General features: G+C 39.4%; 1 non-coding gene across 1 annotated transcript; it reads right to left on the bottom strand.

The window, feature by feature from the left end:
- Window positions 1-7,224: 7,224 nt before the first annotated feature.
- Window positions 7,225-7,328, bottom strand: LOC127747886 (small nucleolar RNA R71). Its single transcript, XR_008009833.1, has one exon. It is a non-coding gene; the product is annotated as a small nucleolar RNA R71 (small nucleolar RNA).
- Between the last annotated feature and the right edge of the window lie 1,867 nt (window positions 7,329-9,195).

The following is a 9,195-nucleotide window of genomic DNA, read 5'->3' as shown; positions in this document are numbered from 1 at the left end:
CATCTTTCTCTTGTGCTAAAAAGGTGTCAAGAAACCAACCTTATTCTAAACTGGGAGAAGTGCCATTTTATGGTGACTGAAGGGGTGGTTCTTGGTCACAAGATTTCAAAAGATGGCATAGAAGTAGATAGAGCAAAAGTGGAAGTAATTGAAAGATTACCTCCACCTTGCAATGTCAAAGTAATCAGAAGCTTTTTGGGACATGCTGGGTTCTATAGGAGGTTTATTAAAGACTTTTCAAAGATTGCAAAACCCCTTAGCAACCTACTTGTCTCAAATACTCCTTTTGTTTTTGATAGAGAATGCATGGTAGCCTTTGATGAACTTAAAAAGAAACTCTCCTCTACACCTATCATAGCAAGGTCCTTAATGAGAATCAAAGGAACTATACCACCACAGAGAAAGAACTTTTAGCCATAGTTTTTGCTTTTGATAAGTTTCTACTTACCAAATAAGAATCTAAGCCTAGACTGATAAGGTGGATCTTGCTGCTCCAAGAATTTGATATTGAGATTAAAGATAGGAGTGGAGCAGAGAACAAAGTAGCTGACCACCTCTCAAGGATCCCACAAGAAGAAAAAATGCAGCAAGTTGCAGTAAATGAAAGCTTTCCTGATGAACAATTGATGATGATTCAAGTAGCCCCTTGGTTCGCAGACATAACTAACTTCAAGGCTATTGGGGAGTTACCAACAAACATCAACAAGCACATGAGGAGGAAGCTAATCAAGGATGCCAAACACTACATCTGGGATGACCACTATTTGTTCAAAAAGTGTACTGATGGTGTCCTAAGAAGGTGTATATCCCATGAAGAAGGGCAAGAAGTGTTATGGCAATGCCATGGATCAGCATATGGAGGTCACTTCAGTGGAGAACGGACAGCAGCAAAGGTGCTCCAATCCGGATTTTACTGGCCAACAGGGTTTAAGGATGCCAAGGAAATGGTGTCAAGGTGTGATGAATGTCAAAGGGCTAGTAATCTAACCAAGAGAAATGAGATGCCACAGCAATACATACTAGAGCTGGAACTATTTGATGTATGGGGAATAGATTTCATGGGACCCTTCCCAACCTCCTACTCAAATAGCTACATATTAGTGGCTGTTGATTATGTTTCAAGATGGGTAGAGGCCATAGTTACTGCAACAAATGACAACAAGGTTGTGATAAGCTTCTTGAGAAGGAACATCTTCAGTAGATTTGGAGTTCCCAGAGCTCTCATTAGTGATGGGGGTTGACGTTAGGATTTTTGCTAGTGAAGAATTTTATAAAGTCGCGTTGTAGATATAGTTTCTAAACCAACAAAAATCCCTTCGTGCAAAAGTTTTTGTTGTCACAAGTAACAAACCCCTAAATAAATTGATAACCGAAGTATTTAAACCTCGGGTCGTCTTCTCAAGGAATTGCAGGGAGGTATGTTCTTATTATTGGTTATGAGTTTGTAAATTGGGGGTTTTAAGAATGAAGAACAATTATGATGAATGACAAGTAAAATAAATAATTGACTATAAAATAAACTCTTGGCAAGGTATGAGAACTGGAAGTCTTATCCTAGTTATCCTTATCAATTGTGATGAGAATTGGATTTTTCTCCCACTTTGTTAACCTCTAACTATGAAGGTAAGTCAAGTGAATGAATTAATTCAAATCCTCAAGTCCCAGTCTTTCCTTGGGAAAAGTTAGAGTTATTGGATCTCGAATCAATTCTTGAAGAATTCCAATTTTTAGTCAACAATGAGTTTGATAACTCAAGAGTAACCAATTAATCAACCAAAGCCAAAAGGTAGAAAAATCTAAATTATTTATATCATAAATAAGAGAAACAAATCATAAATCTGAAATAACTCAATTGCATTAATAAAATAAAATCAATCCAAATATGAAGAGTCATAAGCCAAATAAGCAACATCAATAATTAACAATTAAGAAGAGTCGAAATAAAAAGATATTGAACTTGATGAAGAGTTGAAATAAATCCTAAATTGTAAAAATCCTAATTTCTAAATCCTAAGAGAGAGGAGAGAGCCTCTCTCTCTAAAACCTACATCTAAACTAAAATTGTGAATTATCAAAGCTTGATAAGTCTCTGCAAGTTCCCTGACTTTAATCTGTATTTCTGGGCCAAAAACTGGGTGGAAATGCGGCCTAAAATCTCTTCCAGCGACTTTTGTAATTTTGCAGATCGTGCACATCACGCGATCGCGTCATCCATGCGGACGCGTCATTCACGTTTTTCCCTGCCACGCGTTCACGTCGTCCACACTTCTGCGTCACTTGTGCTTTTCCAATCCGCGCGGTCGCGTGAGCCATGCGGCCGCGTCACTGCGGATTCCTTTCTTCCGCGCGATCGCATTGCTGACGCGTACGCGTCACTTCTCGCTGGTCATCTCCTTAACTTCTTGTGTTCCTTCCATTTTTGCAAGCTTCCTTCCCAATCTCTCACTCATTCATGCCCTATAAAGCCTGAAACACTTAACACACAGATCAAGGCATCGAATAGTAATAAGAGAGGATTAAGATTAGCTAAATTAAGACCAAAGAAGCATGTTTTCAATCATGTAATAATTTTAGGAAGGAAATATAAATGGATGCTAATTATATGAATAAGTGGGTAAAGACCATGATAAAACCACACAATTAATCACATTGTAAACCATAAAATAGTGGTTTATCAGGGGTCACACTTCTGCAACAAACAATTGAAAGCACTCCTTCTCAGATATGGAGTAAAACACAAGGTGGCAACTCCATACCACCCACAGACCGACGGGCAAGCCGAGATCTCCAACAGAGAGCTGAAACAAATACTTGAAAAAACTGTTGGAAGCTCACAAAAAGACTGGTCTAGGAAGCTAGATGATGCTCTATGGGCCTACAGGACAGCCTTCAAGACCCCCATTGGGATGTCACCATACCAACTAGTATTTGGCAAGGCTTGCCACTTGCCAGTTGAACTAGAGCACAGAGCTTTCTGGGCTCTAAAACTACTCAATTTTGATGAAAAGGCTGCTGGAGAAAAGAGACCAATGCAACTCAACGAACTGGAAGAGTTTAGAAATCAAGCATATGAGAATGCAAAAATCTACAAAGAGAACACAAAAAGGTGGCATGACCAAAAGATAGCAAGAAGAGAGTTCACTGAAGGACAAAAGGTGTTACTCTACAACTCAAGACTCAAGTTCTTCCCTGGAAAACTTAAGTCTCGATGGTCAGGACCTTTCACCATACTCAAGGTGTTTCCCTATGGTCATGTGAAGCACATGGAAGACAAGACTCAGAGAACTTTGGGCGTGGCACGCTAGTAATAAATTCTAGAGAGCAAAAAGGAGGACACAAGAAGGGTGTGGCACGCCGAATCCATCAACTACTATAGGCGTGCCACTTGAAGACCCAGGCGTGGCACGCCAACTCATTACCTCAAGAAGAAACTCCACTACGGCGTGCCATTTGGTGTCGAAGGCATGGCACGCCAGCTCCAGAAAGTCACTTTGGCGTGCCACTTGAAGACCCAGGTGTGGCACGCCAAACTTGAAGAGTGCACAAATACATGGGCGTGCCACTTGAGTAACGGCGTGGCACGCTGGTGCAATGATCCAGAGAAGGGGCTGAAGGCAAGTGAAGACTGGGCGAGCCACTTGAAGTCGAAGGCGTGGCACGCCAACCTCTCAACCTCACTTAGGCGTGCCACTTAAGCAACCGGGCGTGGCACGCCAATGCACAAGACAACACAAGCAAGAACTGGGCGTGCCACTTAGCGTCGAAGGCGTGGCACGCCCGCCCCAAAAAGTCACTTTGGCGTGCCACTTGAAGGCCAAGGCGTGGCACGCCACTTACTGGAACAAGACAAGATCATGGGCGTGGCACGCCAACCTTCAGGCGTGGCACGCTGGTATAACTTTCCAGAGAGGATGGAAGAGGCCAATTACATGGGGCGTGCCACTTGAGCTCGAAGGCATGGCACGCCAATCACTATTCTTCACTTAGGCATGCCACTTGAGCAACCAGGCGTGGCACGCCAGTGTCATTCAGAGGCAGAGAAGCATTGGGGCGTACCACTTGAGTTCGTGGCGTGGCACGCCAGGCAGAGGGGTCATTCACCTCGCAAGGGCGTGGCACGCCATACCCTGGGTGTGCCACGCTAATGCAACTTTCCAGAGAGCTTAGCCAATCACACAACAAGGGCATGGCACGTCAACCTTTAGGCGTGGTATGCCAATTCAATTTTCCAGAGGCAAGGAAAGTGGAAAAATCAAAGGGCGTGCCACTTGAGCTCGAAGGCGTGGCACGCTAGCATAAGAATGCCACTATGGCGTGCCACTTGAGTTCGAGGGCGTGGCACGCCAAGGTTGAAAAAGGGACGAGCGTACCACTTGAAGGATTGAGCGTGGCACGCCAAGCCATTTTGAAGGGCACGTGACACGCTTGAGAAGCGCCAGCCACACGCCAGCTAAAGGGTCACGTTTATTGAGTGCTTTTTTCCCCTCCAAAATGTAATTTTCCCTTTTTCACTTTTTGTAATTCTTTTATTTTTACTAGGAGTAGTATATATACCCCCAAAAGAGTACTGAAGAAGGGGTTAAGCAGTTAGTTCTAGATCCACTTTTACATTCCACTTTTGAGTACTTTCTAAGCTATCAGTAGCTAACTTCCCTCTCATTGAGAGAGGGAGCTTTGTTGTACTTGATGGATTGGTAATAGTGAAATTCTTCTTCTCTTCATCTTCTCTTGATTTGCTAGAAGGAATTTAGTTCTTAATGCTTAGTGTTCAATTATTTTGGGAAAGAGATTGAATGCAATTGGGTTTCATGGGAACCTGGGGAAAGGAAACATGAAAACCATGCTTGAAATCCCTTCTCACATTTGGGTATATTATGGGTTTTGGTGATGGGATACGTGACATATAATCCCCCCTCTACCTGGATCTACAAAGGTGTGTTGTATAATCAGGGACCAAGCATATCTCTCTTCATGAGCAATTAGACCAAGGAATTGGCTATTGATCAAGATATGAGAAATTGAGTCACCAAGTGATTGGGCTCAATCAATCATGATTGCCAAAAGGTCAGTGAGTTGCATGATTGAAGAAGATCTAAGCTAGATTCGATCCAAAGAGACAACATCTCCCTATCTCAATGAATTCCCCCATTCCGATCTATCGATTTCTTTATCGCTCAGTTTTACATTCAGTAATTCCTCACTCCCATTTACATTCAAGTCATTTATGATTCAGCACTTTACATTCTGCAATTTCCATTTCTGCACTTTATTGCTTTTCTTTACATTCTAGTCATTTACAATTTTGCACTTCACAATATTCTCGATCTGCTTGACTAATTCATCAATCAATTAAAACTGCTTGGATTTGCCAATTTCTGTGGATACGATTCCACTCTACTGTGGGTTATTACTTGGCGATAATTTTGGTGCGCTTACCAAAAGGACTCATTCACTAAATTTTAAAAGGGGGTAGTGAATCAAAGGTCATCCATCCTCTTCTCTAATCTCAATTAGTGCTTGTAATTGTTCAATCCTCATAGATCTTAGATTTGACTTTGTTGTTTTGGATTCTATTAATGCATTGGAGATCTCATTTTCATTGTTGTTCATTGTTGATTGTTGTCAATCTCTTGTATTGAATTACTTTGATTCTAAGTTTCTTCTCCATTCTACTATGTCTTTCATTCGTGCTTTCCAAATGTTTGAGAAAATGCCAACTTTAGATATGGAGTAGCTTTCCCTCACTTGGCCTAGTGGTTAAGTCATTAGAGACACTTGAATAATGGATGTCAATTGTTGATTGAGAATTGAGAATTGCTAATTGGTTTGGAGTGCACTAAAGCTAGACTCCCTTAGGGTGAAGCTAGGAATTGTGACTCAAACTAATTACTTTCACTTGAATCTCCTCTATAATTAGAGGTTAACTAAGTGAAGCAAGACTTAATTGTTATCATCATTGAAGGAAACTATAGTGATAGAGCTTCCAATGTTAACCCTTGGCCAAGTCCTTTAATATTGATTGATTGTTGTTCACCTTTGTTAGCACTTTTATGCCACACTCTTCAAACTACAAAAGACCTCTTAACCAATAACATGCATCCTTGTAGCATTCCTAGGGAAGAATGACTCGGGACTAATACTCTTGGTTATTGATTTGATTTGTTTGATGATGGATTTTGTGTCGGTTTAGACTATACTACGATTGGTTACTTGATAATTTCTATACCGGCTAAAAACCTCTCATCAGGTATTACTTGGTACGACCCGATGCACTTGCTGGTTAGTTTGTGGTTTGAAAATCTGCATCAAGTTTTTGGCATCGTTGCCAGAGATTAACTGTGATTAACAACTAACCGTTATTTGATCGCTTAGATTGGACGTTTTACTTTAATTTCGTTTAATTTTTCTTTTTATTTCTTTTGAAAATTTTGAATTAATTTATTTAATATTATTCCCTTCAATTTTGAAATTATATTTGGTGTCCCCTTAGTTTCTTTGTTTTGTTTTTTCTATTTTTTTTTCTTTCATTATTTTTGAAATTTTCATCTTATTTTTCCTTAATAATTTTTGAAACTCTAGTACTATTTTATTTAGTTTATTTTATTTTACTTCTTGTACTTAGGTTACCTCATTGGAAATTCTCTTCACTCTGACATAGAGATTCCTACTTTTGTTTATTTTCTATTTGTTCATGAATATGAATAGGAACAAAGAACCTCTTCTAGAATTTGATCCTGAGGTTGAGAGGACTCAGAGAAAGCGGTTACAGCAGGCTAGAGCTTACAAAGCTGCTGAGAATCTCAAGGAGAATTTTGAGAAAGAAGCTTAAGGATCTACTGTGGATCCAAGCAACAATAACAATGTTGTTAATCCTCATATTCTCAATGCTTCTAATTTGCCTGAGCAACCTAGAAGGACACTGGGCTCATACACTGCTCCTAGCCCTAACTTCTATGACAATAGCATCATTGTACCCTGAATTGTTAGTTTCATGGACTCCCGCAAGAACACCCAAACTTGTTTATCTCTAATTTTCTGCAGATCTACGACACTGTGAAGACTTATGGAGTTCATCCAGATGGCTATAAGTTACTTCTCTTTTCATTTGTTGTATGGGACAGAGCCAAGCAGTGGCTAGATGCACAGCCCAAGGAGAGCTTGGATACTTGCGATAAGTTGGTTAATAGGTTCTTAACCAAGTTCTTTCCAGCTTAGAAGCTGACTAAGTTGAGGACTGATGTTTAGACTTTCAGGCAGAAAGAGGGTGAATCCCTTTATGAAGCCTGGGAGAGATACAAGATGATGCTCAAGAAGTGTCCTCTTGACATGCTTTCAGACTAGATTCAGTTATAGATATTCTATAATGGAGTCACTGAGGCCGCCAAAATATCTCTGGATAATTCTGCAGGCTGGTCTCTTCACATGAAAAAGATTTTTGAGGAAGCTTTTGATATGATTGAGATGGTTGCTAACAAGGCCTATGTGAGAGGACCTATGTGAGAAAAGGAGTCATGGAATTAAATGCTTTGGATGTCATTCATGCTCAAAACAAGGCCATGTCTCAATAGATTAATGCCATTACACAACACTTGAGTGAGATGCAAGTCTCAGACGTCAATACTCAAGATACATCTGGTGCGGAATTTATAACCCACAAACTAACCGGAAAATACACCGGGTCGTACCAAGTAGTACCTCAAGTGAATGAGGGTCGACCCCACGAGGATTGATGGACTAAGCAACAATGATTACGTGATTTACTTAGTTAGACAAGCAGAGAATGGTGTTTTGAGAGTTCAATTGCATTAAACAGTAAATTCAAAAAATCAGAAAGCATTCAGTAAATAGATTGTGAAAACAGTTAAGTTTTCAGAGATATTTATTTTTCGGATTAACTTTTTTTACCAACTATATTAATCATGCAAGATTCAATTCATGGAAAACTATATGTGACTAAACCCTAATTTCTTAGAACTTTTTAGTCTCCTCTAACCTTTATCGACTGCCAATTCCTTGGTCACTTGATTCCAATTAGAGGGTTAAGTTCAAAACTAGTTTATGTGCCACAGAAACCTTAATTATCCTAATATAAGAGGATTATATGTCACGTATCCAATTAGGTCAGATAATTAGAAATTTAAGAGAATTTGCTTTCAAGCTATTGTTCAAGCAAAGAGCTTTCCCAAGGTTTACAAGAACTCAATTAGAATAAGGGTCATACTTCCGTTCCACCCAGATTCATAAGATTAAGAACGAAAACAATTCTTAAATTTAAAATCAATACATGAATTAAAATAGAAAAGTAATATTATTAACCCATAGAATAAACAGAGCTCCTAACCTTAACAGTGGAGGTTTAGTTGCTCATGGTTCAGAGAGAAAACAAGGATTCTAAAAACTGTAAAGTGCAGAATGAGGTAATGGAAGAGAAGAACCCGAATGGATGATTCTTTTTTCTTTTATATCTAATCCTAATTAATGTAAAATATATTTTTTAAAACAAAATAATATCTTTTCCTTTTTATAAATAAATTAAAAGTTTCAATCAAAATATAAAATATAATCTTCGAATGCTTCTTTTTGCGTGGGGACCATGGCAATTACTAAAGGTTGGTGCCTTACTTCACAATTGTGAAGTTAGGCATGAAGTGGGCAGCAAGACTTGGATGCTAGGATGATCAACTGGCACCTAACTTGGGAAAAGCCAAGTTAGGCGCCACCTATGCAGCTTGAAACTCACGTGAATGTCTTCCTTTCGCGCCTAACATGGAAAATCCTAAGTTAGGTGCTACCATGGCCGAGTAAACTGGAGAAGAAATGTATACTATTATACATCATTGGAAAGCTCTAGAAGATAACCTTTGTAACTCAAGTTATTTCTATTGGAGTGCAGGGAGGTCAGAGTTGACAGCATCATTCACTTTCTTCTCTTTTTCTATAGAAGCTCCATTAAATCCATCCGAATGCTACCTGAAATAAACAGAATTACACACAACTAAAAGTAGCATCCATATTGGCTAAAAGATATCTAAATCTTGATTAAACTTAATAATTCAAACTCAAATTCACTAGGAAAAGATAGAAAAGATGCTCACACATCACAACACCAAACTTCAACTGTTGCTTGTCCTCAGGCAACCAAAGCTAATATAGGTTCAGGATGTGAATTTGCATGAGAAGTGAGTACTAAATTAA

Source organism: Arachis duranensis, chromosome 5 (assembly GCF_000817695.3).
Source record: "Arachis duranensis cultivar V14167 chromosome 5, aradu.V14167.gnm2.J7QH, whole genome shotgun sequence".
In the NCBI taxonomy this organism is placed as follows: Eukaryota; Viridiplantae; Streptophyta; class Magnoliopsida; order Fabales; family Fabaceae; genus Arachis; species Arachis duranensis.
The sequence above is the reverse complement of the archived record's forward strand: the minus strand, read 5'-3'. Positions and strand labels throughout refer to the sequence as shown.